This window comes from Choloepus didactylus, chromosome 1 (genome assembly GCF_015220235.1).
Source record: "Choloepus didactylus isolate mChoDid1 chromosome 1, mChoDid1.pri, whole genome shotgun sequence".
Lineage (NCBI taxonomy): Eukaryota > Metazoa > Chordata > Mammalia > Pilosa > Megalonychidae > Choloepus > Choloepus didactylus.
This window is the reverse complement of record NC_051307.1, coordinates 93,958,121-93,974,913: the sequence shown is the minus strand read 5'-3', so window position 1 is coordinate 93,974,913 and position 16,793 is coordinate 93,958,121. Positions and strand designations below refer to the sequence as shown.

At 43.6% G+C, this 16,793-nt stretch overlaps 1 long non-coding RNA gene across 1 annotated transcript in view; it reads right to left on the bottom strand.

The window, feature by feature from the left end:
- Positions 1 to 16,793, bottom strand: part of LOC119535044 — a 100,962-nt gene that overhangs the window by 83,673 nt on the left and 496 nt on the right. The window contains exon 2 of the long non-coding RNA XR_005217154.1: positions 16,099 to 16,314. This is a non-coding gene — a long non-coding RNA (uncharacterized LOC119535044). The remainder of the gene's footprint in view (positions 1 to 16,098; positions 16,315 to 16,793) is intronic.

Sequence of the window (16,793 nt, the reverse complement as noted above, 5' to 3'; positions counted from 1 at the left end):
TTTCTTCCACAAGGCAGGAGGGAGAGTCAAAGAAGGTAGAGAGGCAAAAGAAAGAGGAAAAAAAAATGACAGCTAGGAAGCAGCAAGAGGAAAAATAACCTTAAATCAAAGTAGAGTAAAGAGTCAGACAACACCATTAATGTCAAGTGTCTAACATTCCTCCCCTATCCCCTCCTTTTATCTGCATTTACCTTGGTATATCACCTTTTGTTACATTAAAGGAAGAATAATACAATGATTCTATTAGTTACAGTCTCTAGTTTATGTTGATCGCATCCCTGCCCAATGCCTCCCCATTTTTAACACCTTGCAAGGTTGACATTTGCTTGGTCTCCCTCATAGAAGAACATATTTGTACATTTTATCACAATTGTTGAATACTCTGGATTTCACCAAGTTACACAGTCCCAGTCGTTATCTTTCCTCTTTTCTTCTGGTGTCTCACATGCTCCCAACCTTCCTCTCTCAACCGTATTCATAGTTATCTTTGTTCAGAGTAGTTCCATTGTTGTGCTACCATCTCCCAAAATTGTGTTCCAAACCACGCACTCCTGTCATCTATCACTCTGTAGTGCTCCCTTTAGTATTTCCTGTAGGGTGGGTGTCTTGTTCACAAAGTCTCTCATTGTCTGTTTGTCAGAAAATATTTTGAGCTCTCCCTCATATTTGGAGGACAGCTTTGCTGGATATAGGATTCTTGGTTGGCAGTTTTTCTCTTTCGGTATCTTAAATATATCACACCACTTCCTTCTTGCCTCCATGGTTTCTGCTGAGAGATCTGCACATAGTCTTATTAAGCTTCCTTTGTATGTAATGGACCGCTTTTCTCTTGCTGCTTTCAGGATTCTCTCTTTGTCTTTGACATTTGATAATCTGATTATTAAGTGTCTTGGCGTAGGCCTATTCAGATCTCTTCTGTTTGGAGTACGCTATGCTTCTTGGATCTGTAATTGTATGTCTTTCATAAGAGATGGGAAATTTTCATTAATTATTTCCTCTATTATTGCTTCTGCCCCCTTTCCCTTCTCTTCTCCTTCTGGGACACCAATGATATGTTCATTTTTGTAGTTTGTTTCATCCTTAAGTTCCTGGAGATGTTGCTCATATTTTTTCATTCTTTTCTCCATCTGCTCCTTTGCATGTAGGCTTTCAGGTGTTTTGTTCTCCAGTTGCTGAGTGTTTTCTTCTGCCTCTTGAGATCTGCTGTTGTATGTTTCCATTGTGTCCTTCATCTCTTGTGTTGTGCCTTTCATTTCCGTAGATTCTACTAGTTGTTTTTTTGAACTTTCAATTTTTGCCTTATGTATGCCCAGTGTTTTCTTTACAGCCTCTATCTCTTTTGCAATATCTTCTCTAAACTTTTTGAATTGATTTAGCATTAGTTGTTTAAATTCCTGTATCTCAGTTGAAGTGTACGTTTGTTTGTTCCTTTGACTGGGCCATAACTTTGTTTTTCTTAGTGTAGGTTGTAATTTTCTGTTGTCTAGGCATGGTTTCCTTGGTTATCCAAATCAGGTTTTCCCAGACCAGAACAGGCTCAGGTCCCAGAGGGAAGAAATATTGGTTTCCCTGAGGGTGTGTCTTAGAAAATTGCTCCACCCTGTGATGCCTCAGGTCACTGTGCTTTTCTGCCCAGCAGGTGATACCTGTTAGCCTATAATTCTTGGCTGGTGTGAGGAGGTATGGCCATGTTCCCCCAGGCTCTGGGGTCTGGTTCTGAATGGAAATGGTCCCACCCCTTTCCTCTTAGAGAAGATCAACCCCCTAGGGTGAGTAATTAGCATTTCAATGGTCTCTCTCTCTGCTTGTGCTGTCTCCACCCTTCTCTGAGACACAGCCCTGGAAACTGAAAATGACTGGGGTTTTCTCCACTGAGCCAAAAAATAAACAGATAGTCCCTTTCAGACCTAGTCCAAGGCAACCCTCCGGTTCTCCAAGGTCAGTCGTCACCCAAAGCCTCTGTCTGTTTTTTGGGGATGCGTACCTGTAGTGAGCAGTTCACACTCGCTACTTAAAACTCCAGTTGGAGCTCAGCTGAGCTATATTCGCTTGCTGGGAGAGAGCTTCTCTCTGGCACCACGAGGCTTTGAAGCTCGGGCTATGGGGGAGGGGGTCTCGTGACTTGGATCCGCAGGTTTTACTTACAGATTTTATGCTGTGATCTTGGGCATTCCTCCCAATTCAGGTTGGTGTATGATGTGTGGACGGTCTCGTTTGTCCCCCCGCAGTTATTCTGGATTATTTGCTAGTTGTTTCTGTTTTTTTTTAGCTGTTCCAGGGGGACTACTTAGCTTCTACTCCTTTCTATACCACCATCTTGATCACCCCTCCAATCTGCTCTTGAAACCCTCCTGGGCATTTTTCATTTCAGTTACTGTGTTCTTCAACTCCAGTAGTTCTGTTTAGTTCCTTTTGAAAACTTCTGACTCTTTACTAAGACTCTCATATTGCTATTCATTGTTTTCCTGGTATCCTTTAGTTCTTTCTCTGTATTTTCCTTCATCTCTTTGAGCCTTTTTAAGATCATTTTTTAAAAGGCTTTGTTCAGTAAGTCCTCATTCTGGTCTTCATTGGTGTTTTCTGAACTTTTATCCTCTTCCTTTGGATGGGCCAACATTTCCTGTTTCTCTGTTTGTCTTGTAATCTTTTGTTGCACACTGTACATTTTAATGTTTTAAAATGGCAACTCTGGGATTTATTCCCTAAGGTGTCTGTTTTTTGGTTTTGTAATCAGCTGGTGATATGACAGAGATTTTGCTGAACATCAGCCCTCCTATCAGGAAGGTCTGCCCAAGGGAAGTGTAGTATGTAGGGTTTTCCCTGTCTTTTTGGGCTCTGTCTTGTCCTGGGCCTTTGCTTGTTAGTGTTTTGGAGTTCCCCTGCATGCAGGTGTTTGGTTGTCCCCTCTATATCCCAGGAGACAGACCTCCTTCTCTCAGGTGTTTGGAGCTAGCAGGCCTTTATCCCCGAGTGTCCACCTCTATAGTTTCTCACATTTCTTTCATTGTCTCAAGCTGCTTTTTCTTGGAGGGCAAAACTGGAATGAGGGGTATGATGGAGAGGTCTTTCCCAAGTCACTCTTTCCCAGCCAAAATAGGACCAGGGGCCCACGAAGAGGGCACAAGACCTGCTTCAAAGTGCCCTGGAAAGGGGATCAGGAAGTGTGCCAAGAGCTTCTCTGATGGCTCCTGTGCCAGTTTGAATGTATTATGTCCCCCAAATGCCATTATCTTTGATGTAATCTTGTATGGGCAGACCTACCAGTGTTGATTAGATTGGAATTCTTTGAGTGTTTCCATGGAGATGTGCCCCACCCAACTGTGGGTGATAACTCTGATGAGATATTTCCATGGAGGCGTGGCTCCACCCATTCAGGGTAGGCCTTGATCAGCGGAGCCACATAAATGAGCTGAGGGGCAGAGGGAACGCAGTGCAGTGCAGCTGAGAGTAACACTTTGAAAAGGAGCTATAACCTAGAGGGACACTTTGAAGAAAGCACAGGAGCTGCAGATGAGAGACAGTTTAAAGACGGCCATTGAAAGCAGACTTTTAAGAGAGGACAAACACCCCAAGAGCAATTGAGAGTGACATTTTGAAGAGGAGCTGCGGCCTAGAGAGGAATGTCCTGGGAGAAAGCCATTTTGAAACCAGAACTTGGACAGACGTGTCTTCCCAGCTAACAGAGGTTTTCCGGACACCATTGGCCATACTCCAGTGAAGGTACCCGATTGTTGATGCATTACCTTGGACACTTTATGGAAGACTGTAACTTTGTAACCAGGTAACCCCCCTTTATAAAAGCCAATCCATTTCTGGTGTTTTGCATTCTGGCAGCATTAGCTAACTAGAACAGCTCCCCAAAGCTGAGCTTCCCTGGCCTGCCCCACAAATGCAGCCCTTCAACTAACTATTCCCTGCAGCCCTGAGGAAGCCCTGCATCTTTAAGTTTTCACCACACTGCCCGTTTCCAGGGAGCGTTGAAACAATGACTACCCTCAGAGCCAGGCCCCTAGCAATCTGAATTCACTAATCCAAAGTCCGTGAGCAGTGATCAGCCATGCCCACCCCTGGTTATGGGGAATAGGATTTTTATGTCCCTTTCTGTCACCAGTGAGCAAGCCAGGGGCTGGACCCCATGGTGGACTGCCACAAGAGGGTGTCAGTAGCCAATGCACGGAGAGAGCAATTTATTGTTCTTTAGCAAAGTTTATCAGCCTGTTCCACTTGCTCCTCCCTGGATGCTGTACAGTGTTCTTCTGGCCTCTAGAGTTTCAAAATAGTTGTTTCAGGCAGTACCTGCCTGTTTAATAGTTATTCTGGTGGAAGGACTGAGTCCTGGAGCTCCCTACTCCACCATCTTCCCACTATCCTCCATCTCTTTAATTTTTTGATCTACGTTCTGAGAGATTTCCTCAACATTATTTTCTAACCTTTCCTCTGAAAAGTTATGCTATTGTATATTTTTAAATTTCGAGAACTTCTTTTTCTCCAAGTATTTCTTTTTATAGCCTTCTGGACTTGTTTCACGGATTCAATATCATTTCATCTGACAATATTAGTGTTCTTTTGACTTCTTCTTCTGCTCCCATTGTTTCTGTATCTTTGAGTATTTTCTTTTTCTTGTTAGTATGTCTTTCATGTTGAAGCTTACCCCAAGTATGTGGTGTGGTGTTTGGTAGTGTTTGGCGAGAGAGAGAGAAAGTCAATGCTGCATGTGTATGGTATGGGTGGCATTTGTGAACTGGTGAACCTTCAGCAGAGTCACCATGTGGTGTTTGGGATTGAATTATGTACCCCAGAAAAACATGTTCCTAATCTTAATCCATTCGCATGAGTATGAACTTGTAAATAGGACCTTGTGATGAGGTTATTTTTAGTTAAAGTGTGGCCAACGGAATCAGGTTGTGTCTTAATCCTGTTACTCGTGGCCTTACAGAGAAGGCCACAGAGAGAAGCAGCCAGAAGTCAATGGAACCCAGAAGAGAAGGGAGAAAATATCACCATGTGCATTGCCATTTGATGGAAAAGCCAAGGAACTCCAAAGATTGCTGGCAAGCCAGAAGATATCAACCTGGGGAGGATGCAAGTCTTTAGCCTCTGATACTGTGAGCCAATAAATTCCTGTTGTTATGCCAACCTATTGTATGGTATCTGTTTTAGTAGCCGGAAATCTAAAATTGGTGGAGACCCTTACATTTCACTGAGGCATCACCCAAGGGTTAATATTTATAGGTATTTTTTCCTGGATTGATCTATTTCCCTCAAAAGGAGTTCCTGGAGGAAGACATTTTTTATCTGGGGAATTATAAACCTGGTTCCTAATATTCTGGATTTCAGGGAGAGAAGTTGCTGGGGCATGACCATTTAGTCTGCAGACTTTCCCACAATGCTTTAGATATGGTGCCTCACTCTCCCACGCAGGTGTGCTTGGTGTCCTCTCTTTCAACCCCTCTGGAGAGTAAATCTCTTGTCTTCTGCCTGGGTAGGGAGGGATAGTTGCCTGATTAGGTGGATTGGGGAAGTGAATGGCAATCTAAGGGTTCTTGATAAAGAGTTTCCACCAATCTAGGTGTCCTGGATTTGGTCTTTCCCCATTCGAGTTCATTCCTTTGTTCTTTAATACTACACAAACCTCAGTGTGGCTTCTGGTTTCCAGCAACCATGGTGCTATCTCCTCTCTGCAGTGGTTAAAAGTGCTTCTGACTGTTCCTAATCCTAAAACAAAATAGAGCTGATAATAGCTGTCTAGAAAAATATTATAAAAATTGGATTCCTACTTCAATTCCCACATCAAAATAAATTCCATATGAATTAAAGATTCAAAATTTAAAAAAGAAACCATAAAAGTTCTAGAGACAAATACAGGAGAATTCTAAAATAATCTTGGAGGCAGGAAAGGCTATTCAAAGCATGAAAAAAAAAAAAAAAAAGAAAGAAAAAAACCAGATGCTACACGGGAAAAGATTGATAAACTGATTACATCCAAATTACAGTTGCATGGTGAGAAAAAATAGCATAAACCAAATCATAAAGTAATTGACAAACTGATAAAAATATTTTTTTCCACATAGGAAGGGCTAATTCCCTTAATAACTAAAGAGATTGTATAAGACCTTTTTTGGTGCCCCATTATTGCCATGGCCCCTTCCTTTTCCTGTATTCTCATTGTCTTATATTTGAATGAATATAAGAGGCTTTTAGCTTGACTTGTTTCTAGTGTACTTGCTACCCTTCTTCCTATTCCTCTCCCCTGCAAAAAGGAAATCCATCCTACATAAGTGTTAACACCAGGACCAGGACCTCATCAGCTCAAGTATGTTTGACTGTTACCCACAGATGCTGCTGGTATACAAGAAAAAAGTGTGGGCATGTGTGCATGCATGTGTGCTCAGGGAGTGACAAGGTGGCCTCATGATCTTACATATCCCTGTGCTAGCCTCAGTCCCAGCCTTCCTTCATACTCAGCTGGTCCCTACAACCATTGCCTTCAGGTGCTTTTCCATCACTTCTAACCAATCAGAGACTGGACCATATATAACCCCTATATGTAAACTCCCACAGTTCATAAAAATATTTTTACTCTCTTCTCTGTTTTTGCAGCTCAGCTTTGGCTTAGCATATATGTGTGTGTTAGAGGGATTAGGGAGTTGGGTAAGGGAAAAATAGTAGAGTAGGAGCCCTGGATTTGTATCAGGGTCATGGAGAGTCTAATTCAAGTTTGGTCACTACCTTTGAATTGCTAGTGTCCTGGGGTAATGTACTATACTTCCCAGAATCTCAGTTACTCCATTGCTAAAGGAGGGCTTTAGATCTAATGTTCTCCAGCCCTGTCCCAAGATGCCTTCCCTCTGAGAATATACTTTCCCTTCTTCAAACTCGGATTCAATTCTATCCTTTTAAGGTACCTTCACAATCCTTTCTTCTGCATCCTAATCACACAGATGTGCTATTGATGAGACTGAAATAATCTGTATTTATTTTATAGACATTGTTTGGGTACTTGTGCAGGTACTCTGGGTTTCCCAGCTAATGCTCCTCTTGCTCTAAACATCTGAATGCCTTCTTTGAGGCTATTAATGTTGAGGTCTCTCAGATGACTAAAGCTAATGTTCCAGGAATTTGCCATTTTACTATGGACAGACCCACCACTGCAGGAGTTATAGATTAGTATCCTTGCTAATGGTGACATATATCTGCTGTTCCAACTGCTGCCCTGATTTCTGATTTCTGAAACAGGATTTCTTTGAGTTCTAACCCACAGATGTATCTTGACTTATAGTTTCTGCTGCTTGGCCCTTCTAGGCCCAATTTCCCACCCTGTTATTATGCCTCCTATAGACCTGCTGTGATCTGCAAAAGACCTAGGGAAAACTAGGGGTAATTTTAAGTTCTTAAGTAAGGAATTGGCATGATGAAATCGATGTTTGAGGAAGATAAATGCGGAATTAACATGGAGGCACAGAGACTGAAGTCAGCAAGGTCATCTAAAGAACGTTTACAATCAAGATGTAAATATCAAAGTGTTACCAGACAAAGGTGATGGATTATTTGCCCAAAATGCTCAAATGACCAATTCCTGAGACACCAGGGTTTCAAAAGGAGAAAGAGTGTATTGCTAGGCACGAAGCAGATCAGATGGCCTATTGGCCCAAAAATCCGTCTCCCTGAACTGCAGTAATTCTGATAGTTTTACAGAATCAAAAGATGAACGGACTTTAGGATAATGAGCACGATGGCTCCAGATTATGTAATTAGAGGTGATCTAGTGATTGAGCATGCACAGATCGATTACATGCTTAGTCACATACGTAAGAAAATGGCAGCCTTAATATGATCATGGGTATGAATTTTAGTATTATAATGAAGTATAGGTGGCTTATAGTTTAAAGTCTAAGTGTGGGAGCCCTGGGCCCAGGGCCTTCCCCAAGTGCCTTGAAGATTGCACACAGCAGTTTGCTTGACCTAGGACAGTTAAAGTTTGACCTATCCTCCTTGTAAAATCAGGCCTCAGGTGCTAAATGTAATCTATAACTACCTCCACCCTAAAACTCCCTGAGATACTGTTACCTACAAGACAACCTATAATCCTCCCCTCCTCCCCGCTGATTACAATCAACCCTTCCCTACATTGTAAGACCCCCACTCCTGCCTTATGCTCTCATACCTATTGGACTATTGAGCCAAGTCCTTATAACCAGATTATTCAAACTACCCCCCCAAAAAAGTGTGAAGTATCTTCACGTTGAGCTCTGAACTCTCTGTCATTCAGAGCAGCTCCTGAATCCATTCAGAGAAGTTCCTGAATTCAGGGCAACATGACTCAACTTCCCACCCTGTAGGTAAGCCCCATAATAAAAGCTAATTTCTCAGAATGTGTCTGGTGCTTTCTTTAGTCCTTTGGCTACAAAAGCCCTCTGGGCTGTGACAATTGGTGTGCCAGGCTGGAGACTAAAGAAATCCCAAGCACTGATGACATCAACTTGGGGAAGGGTAAGGGGAAGTCCCTGGGTGGGATACCAGGGTGGCCTGTGACATCTAAGTGGAGAGGAGTGGCTACCCTTCTAGATGAATGGAGTCTACTGAGGGAGTATGGAGATGCACATAATTCCCTGGCTGGACTAATAACCCTCCTGCAACTGGCCACAGGACTACTAGAATTTCATGAGAAAAAGGAAAGCCATCAGGCTGCTGCAGCAGTATCCTGTCCACTCTTGGAGGCTGTGTGTGCAGCAACAAAAAAAGGCCTTAACACCTGATGCAGTAATCTGCCACTTAGAAGAAGAATTGAAGTTAGGGATATGCAGTTGACCCAAGCAGGATTCAAAGATGCTCTGGATAAAAGTTTAGAAACATTGGCATGCCAGTGCACTAGAGTAAGATGGCATAAGCTGCCCAAAGGGCAAGTTAGGCATATCCTAGCTTCCCCTGACTGGAACCCTAAAGTGTGGGACCCTGTTGACTCCTCATCAAAAGATGATGAGCCCCTGTCTGACTGGGAAATTAAAACTAAGGCAAGTAAGCATGTGCGTCCTTGGTCCAACAAAAGGTGACTTCCCCCAGATGTACTGTGATAATATATCAGTATAAATTACCAGGGTCATTTAATAGCCCTGTCTGGCCAATGAAAAAAACTAATAGTACCTGGCAAATGACTGTTAGTTATATTGAACTTAATTTAGTAACTACTTTGTTCGTAGCTGTGTTGAATATAGCTACCTTGTTGCAGGATATGAGTACTTAATTAAGCCAATTTCACTTTGTGTTAAACCTTGCTAAAGCTTATTTGAGTATCTTAGATTCCTCCAGCCAGACTGTGTCCACCTTCATGTGGGAAAACCAACAATGATCATTTGCTGTGTTTCCACAGGATACCTCCACAGTCCCACCATCTGCCATGGACTGGTAGCAAAAGATTTAAAGAAAAGGCACTATAATGATGATGTCATGCTAACCAGTAATTCTTTTCCAGAACTAGGAATTGCTGCTAGCACAGTGGTGACCCACCTTAAAAGTTGAGGATGGGCAATAAAGCAAAGCAAATTACAAGGGCCTGGACATGCCATCAAGTTCGTAGGTATTGTCTGGTTGGGTAAAACTAAGGTTATTCCTTCAGCTGTTCTTAAAATACAAAGTTATCCTACACTGCTAACTCCTAAACAATTAATAGCTTCTCTTGGTGTATTAGGTTATTGAAAAGTGTTTATACTCTACTTAGTACAAATTTTAAAACCTTTGTACACCCTAATTAGAAAAGGAAAAGCCTGGGAATGGGATTTTCCATGGCAGGCTGTGGTTATGAAAGCTAAGCAAACTATCATGCAAGCACAGGTGTGAGGAAGGGTGGACCCCGATATACGCTGTGAATGGATGTGGCCAGTGCCAATATTGGCCTTGGGTGGAGTTTGTGGCAAAGGCAACTGGCTAAATGTGTAACTATGAGATTCTGGTCCCAACCATGGAAGGGCACAGAACTCAGATATAGCCCTTTGGAAAAGCAATTGGGTGCAGCTTATAATGCTCTCTTACAAGTGGAAGGTCTAACTCAAAGGTTCCCAGTGACCTTATGGATGGCTATACCCATACAGGGGTAGTTACAGGAGATTATAAATAAGCCCCATTCAGGGAGTGCTCAGCTAAGCACACTGACAAAATGGAAAGCCTATGTCCTACAATGCTGCATTTTTAACAGCAGCCCTTTGAGTGCAGAGATGCATGAAATTTTAGGGCTGGTCTCCCACGTGGAAGAGCAGCATGCCCCGCCTCCTGTTGATCCTCCTGAAGTGGCTCCTCCCATACCCACCATTGATGTGCAAGGGAGTATACATGACTCTGCATGATATATTGATGGATTGGCACTTGGGCAACATGCTACCTGGATGGCAGTGGCTGTCCACCCAAGTACTGACACCATCTGGTGGGAGACTGGAACTTTGCAAAGCAGCCAGTGGGTTGAGCAGTGGCAGTACAGATGGTAATTGTCCATGAACCAGGAGATACCTTGACTGCCCAGATAATTGAGCCATATATCGAGGTCTAACAGTATGGATGGCCACATGGAACTAGGAGCAATGGAAAGTGGTTGACCATCCCCATGGGAGAAGGAACTCTGGGAAGACATCTGGATGGCCTGCCAGAGATGTAAGGTAACTGCTTTCCATATTTCTGCCCATAATGTTAACTCATTGCCAGGTAATGCAGAAGCAGATGCCCTAGTGAAATTCCACAGCCTAATACCAACGATGCATGAGATGACTGAATGGCTGCATCAGAAAACCAGGCACCAAGGGTACCAGACCCCATGGAAGCCGGTGCAGCAGTTTCAGCTGCCTATCACCTGACCACATTGGCTGAGACCAGATCCCTTTCACCTGATGGCAATAGACTATATTGGCCCCTTCCTCTGTCGAAAGCGGCAAATTATGCCTTCACCACCGTCAATATGGCTACAGGACTGCTGCTGGCTTTCCCAGTGGGCAAGGCCAACTAATGAACTACCATATGTAGCTTAGAAAAATTGAGTGCCTTTTTTCAGGGTCCCCATACATGTGGACAGTGATAGGGGGACCCTGGTTGAGAATCCTAAGCCCGTGGGGTATTATGCCAAAGGTTATTTGCATTCCCCATCTGGGATCCCCATACCTCAGGGAACTGTATGTGTGACTTTGCAACCCCAAATTAACTGTAGATCTGACCCCGAAGGGCTCCCCACAGGGGAAGAAAATACGGCATTTTAAAAACCTCCTCACCTGGAACTCTTCTATTCACTAATGAAAATTCAGCTTATATATTGTTCCTACATGTACTATCAATTCTTGTTAAAAAATTGTATATTACTGTTTCAATAATGCATTAACTAAAGGGTTTTAAGTATTTAGCATTATTCTAAGAAGTTTTAATGTCAGCGGTAATTGTATGCTGTAGAATGTTTGCTTGAAAATGGTTTCCAAAATTATTTTGGTAACTTAAGCATAAGAGGTATAAAGGATGTTTTGTATTAAAAGGAAAAGGAAAGTAGTTTTGTCCTAAATGCTTGTTTCAGAATGAAGAAAAGGAGAAAATGTAGGACAGAAACTGTATGGATATAGCAAGTTGCAGAAAGTTTGTGAAAAGAGAAATTTATTTCTGTGGACAAAGTTAAGAAATGGTGAAAAACTAGATATAGCATAAAGCAGACTGCCTGGTAGTTTTATCCTTTAGCTATTTTAGCCCCAGGTGTACCTGTGCTTTAATTAATATTCAATTTGTGTATATGTACCTGACAACTCACAGACTGTAACACAAGCTCTTAATCACATGCCAGATCATACACAAAATATTGAACATTTATCTGATGATCCTGTGTCTAAATGGTTTAATTCTTTAACTTGTCCATGGTGCCACTTGAATAGGATTACTGTCATATGTACTGGTTTACTCATACTCTGTTGTTCACTGCATTGCTGCTGTAAATTGTGGATGTAATGTCTTTCCTATGGTCAATGCACATTGCTGTGTGGGGCTGGACTGTGGGAGCCCCGGGCCCAGGGCCTTCCCCAAGTGCCTTGAAGACTGCACACAGCAGTTTCCTTGACCTAGGACAGTTAATGTTTGACCTATTCTCCTTGTAAAATCAGGCTTCAGGTGCTAAATGTAATCTATAACTACCTCCTCCCTGAAACTCCCTGAGATTCTGTTATCTACAAGATAATCTATAATCTTTCCCTGCTCCCTGTTGATTACAATCAATCTTTCCCTACGTGGTAAGAGCCCCACTCCCGTGTTATGCTCTCATATCCATTGGACTGTTGAGCCAAGCCCTTATAACCAGCTTATTCAGCTCCCCCCATCAAAGTGCGAAGTGTCTTCACGTTGAGCTCTAAACCCACTGCCATTCAGAGCAGCTCCTGAATCCATTCAGAGAAGCTCCTGAATTCAGTGCAATGTGACTCAACTCCCCACCCTGTAGGTAAGCCCCATAATAAAAGCTCATTTCTCAGAATGTGTCCGTTGCTTTCTTTATTCCTTTGGCTACAAAAGCCCTCTTGGGCCATGACACTAAGCTACTGCACATATCAGGTGGGCCCATTTTAATTAGATCCAGCTTATCCAGCTTATCCAAAGTTATCAAGATAACTTTGGACTTGGGGTGGGTTAGCTTTGGGCTGGCCCAAGACCCTTCATTAATAAACATCAGGGGCTGTCTTTACTGATCCTAAGACTAACATTGAAAAACTAGACAAATGGGTACAAGTGAAAGTTCAGTTACAAGGTTTTTAGAATCACAAGAGCACAGGATAAAGGCTTTACAATCATTATCAGAGATCAAGGCAGTTGAATTACAATTCAGAGATTTCAAGTATTTCCCTCTGTCTATTCTAATATACCAGAAAGTAAAAAGCATTAACTATATAATGATTCAGTAATCAAAATCATCCCTCAAATCCTAACTTCTTGATTACAACAGCACTGTCTTGTCTAATCCTATTTTCTCCCTGTGAGGGGACTGGACAGGAAGCAAATTCATAGTTAGGTGTCTGGCATTTCAAAGGTAGCATTATCATTTGATTGAAAAAATGAAGGTGGTGAAACTAGGACTTGGACTCAAGAACCAAGATGGTAGCTGAGAGGGACAGCAGGGAAGTGAATGAGATGATGAGACAGAAGATGGAACCCTGCAATATTTGGGGCCTGAGTAGAGGGCTGAAGATGGAGATGGATAAACAATGCTGTCAAGAAGCCATGAGTCTGGTTTCCGGGCCAATGAGAGCCAGGGAGAGTAGTGGAGAGAGTTGGGGAGGGCTGAGTTTGGATTCTGTTGCCCACTCCTCAGGTCAGTGTGAACAAACAGAAGTGTCTGGTGCTTAACTGAATGCAAGAGGGTAGCTGCAAATGGAGGGGGCTCTACACATGTGGACCTAATTAACTCAGATACAGGGGTGGGGGTCAGGGTGTGAGTGGAAATGAGCTTCCCAAGCTGGAGAGGATGACCAAAAAAGCAGAAGGTATGGCTGTGCCAGGACAGTCATCATTGGAGCAGAGGGAGGAAGGAGCAGACAAGGATTGTAGGGTGTCTACCTACAGATGGGAGGGATTTAAGCAAAGAAGGAGAGAGGAGCAGCAGAAGGTATAAAAAGTGAAAAAATACCTTGTCATTTAAAGGTAAGCCCTGATGGCTCCTCATTGGATTTCAGTGGCTTAAGGAAGGAGTAGATGAAGAACAAAGGAGCCAGTACATCATGTTTAGTCTTGTCTCTCCAACTAGGTTGAAAGTTGTATGTATTAGGCCATGTCTTGAATGATTGTGCCTGACGGGGCCCAGTGAGTATCTGAACCCATTGATGAATTTGTTGGTTGCCAATGCTAACCCTAGGTGTCCACCAGGGGGCGTGAGAAATCCAGGACTCCACGATGCTCCATTTGGAAAAAGCCAATTGTGACCCCAGGGCTTGTCACCTCTCAGCTCATTTGGCACTCACATCTAGGCCTTTTCTTTTGGCTGGACAGAGAGGGCAGACGTGGGAGCATCTGGCAGCGTGTCCTCCAAACACCCCAGAAGATTCCGAAAACTAATTTGCTTGGGAACGCTGACTTGAGTGATAGGGTGAAGGCACAGTCTGTTCCCAGTCCTGGGAGGACATGGCCGGGGTTAGCAGATACCCGCTCATGCCCAAGAATTCCTTCCTCAATCCCTCCCTTCACCTCCACTAAGAACTCTGACCTTTGTCAACTCAGATCATTTACTCAGGGACCAGCCCAGACCTCAGGCCTCACCAGACCCCTGCTTTGGCCTGGGCTTTGTTCTAGGCACTGATGGTAGAGAGACAAAGACCAAAATCTCTGCTCGCACAGAGTTTACATTCTAGCCAAGCCCTTCCCAATTCTGGCTGCACACTGGAATCACCTGGGGAGCTTTAAAAAGATACAGGTGCCGAGCCCCTCCCCAGAGATGCTGAGCTAATTGTTCTGGGCATAAGTATTTTTAAAAGTTTCCCATGTGATTCTTATGTGCAACAGTATTAAGAACCTCTGGGTCCAAGGCCTTGCTATTCCAAGTGTGGTCCCCTGAGCACCACCCCTTCTGCTCCCCACTCCCTTGCTGAATCAAATCTGAATTTCAACAAGCTCCTCATCCTCAGGTGATCCAGATGCATACTGAAGTTTGAGAAGCATTGATCTACTTAGCATATTGTTTTGCTTCACCCATGCTCATTTCCCTGGCCAGATTCACAACTTCCAATATTTTCTCAAACTATTGGCAGTGGCTTTTAGAACTTTTTGACTGTGACCTCCAGACACAGAACATACACACACACACACAATAAAACAAAAATGTAACAAAACAATATCTTTACTGCCTGTGATGCACTCCATGCATTCAATGGATGTTGCTGGCACATACTATATGTCAGGCATTGTTCTAGGTGCCTGTGATAGTACAGACAAAAACCCCTGTCGTTAATGGAGTTTACATGTGTGTGTGTGTGTGTGGGGGGGTTCATAAAGTTCAAAATAAACCATGACAATGGAGGGCATGTTGGAATATTAATATAATAAAATTTCTTTCAAAAATTATATTTCGCAGAGGGCTCCTGGGGTGCTAGTTATGTTCTGTTTCTCGTTCTGGGTGCTGGATATATTCACTTTGTAATATATATTACATACTTACATATGTAAACATATGTTAGCTTTTGCACTTCTCTGATGTATGCTATGTTTCAATAAAAAGTTCAAAAAATTACATTCTGATATTTTCCATTCTATTAGATTCTCTTTCATTAAGAAAAATACAGCTAGTCAAATTCCAGTAAATTCATTTGACCCCTTACTGGGGTGGTGACAGTAGTTTTAAAAACATGGCTGTATTTTAGAAAACAAAACGAAAAAACCTTCAGCCCAATCACTCTGTGACATGCCCCACTGTTGGTTGAGCACCCCGCTTGCTGGTGGAGTGACCAGGCTGCTTGTCACTCTGAAGTTGTCTTCCTTGCCCTCTGGCTTACCCTACAGTGCAACCATCTCATGGTTGAGGTTCTTACGGGCACCACCAAAAGCCTCCCTCAAGCACCTCGGTCTGCCTCCGCTCAGAACTAGACTTGACAAGTCCTTCTCCTGGCAGAGTCACTGTGCTGTGGGCAGCTCTCCTAAAGTTCCAGATCTGGGAAGAGACTGGCACAGGCACGTTCGAGGGATGGGTTACCCCCACGTGGGGCCACCTCTCAAACCTCCTGAGCCTTATGCTACCAGTCTGTCTCATTTCCTCCATCACGCTGCCAGCTCCCTTGGTGTCTCTCTGGCCATGAGTACCAGAGCCACAGAACCAAGTAGACATGGAGACAGCCTCAGAGACATCTCCCCAGTGCTCACCACGGCGCTGGGGACAGTTGGTGAAGAACAGAACAGGAGAGGGAAGGGAGCCGGAGACCTCTCTCCCTCCAGCCTAAAACTCCAGATAACCCTGCAGTCGGGGTGTGTGAGAGCCATGGATCTGGCTGTTGAGGGAAACTGAAGGGAAGGCAGGTGAATGCGGAACCGGGCTCCCCTAAGAGAATTGCCTAGAAGGACCGACCAGGATGGAGGTGTTTTGACCCCTAGCTTTATTTAATTTGGAGCTTGACTTACCAAATCAGTTGTTTGCATCTATTGACTCCAAAAATGTAGTTAGTCCTGATGCTTCCCGAAGCCAGGCTCCTGGGTTTGAGGTTGCTTTGTTGTGCCTTAGTGGTTCAGAGGACAGACTTTGCAGTCAGAAAACTGTATTTGAATCCTGGCTTCACTACTCCCAGCTCTGTGACCCTGAGCAAGTTCCTTAACGATGTAGAGCCTCAGTTCTATCATCTGTAAAATGAGAATGATATGCGTATATCATTGGGTTGTTGGGGAAGGTGAATGAGAATAAATGCAAAGGGCAGCTCCTTACCCACAGGTCAGCCCCATAAATGTTAGCAATTATCATTACCGACGTAGTGTGAGAGAGGATGGGCAGAGGACTGGTGTTCTCCAGACTTTCTCCCTTGAGGTCAGGCAATAAGGGGGAAGACTTTGGCCTGACTGTGCTCAGAGGTGGGGTTGGGGTCCTGCCTGCCACAGACCCTCCCTTGGTCAAGGTAGGGTGCATTCATCCACATGCTTGGCAGCCTGGGCTCTATGGGGAAGGGCAGCGTGACACACACTGTTACCAAAGAATTTTGCAGAATTTTGTAGAAAGCTGCCCTATCCACCTCGCATGGCAAGGTGCCACCACCGAAAACCACACAGACCAGGCCCTCTTTAAGATATCTGGAATTCATCCCCTTCATGGTGTCCTGCTACCTACC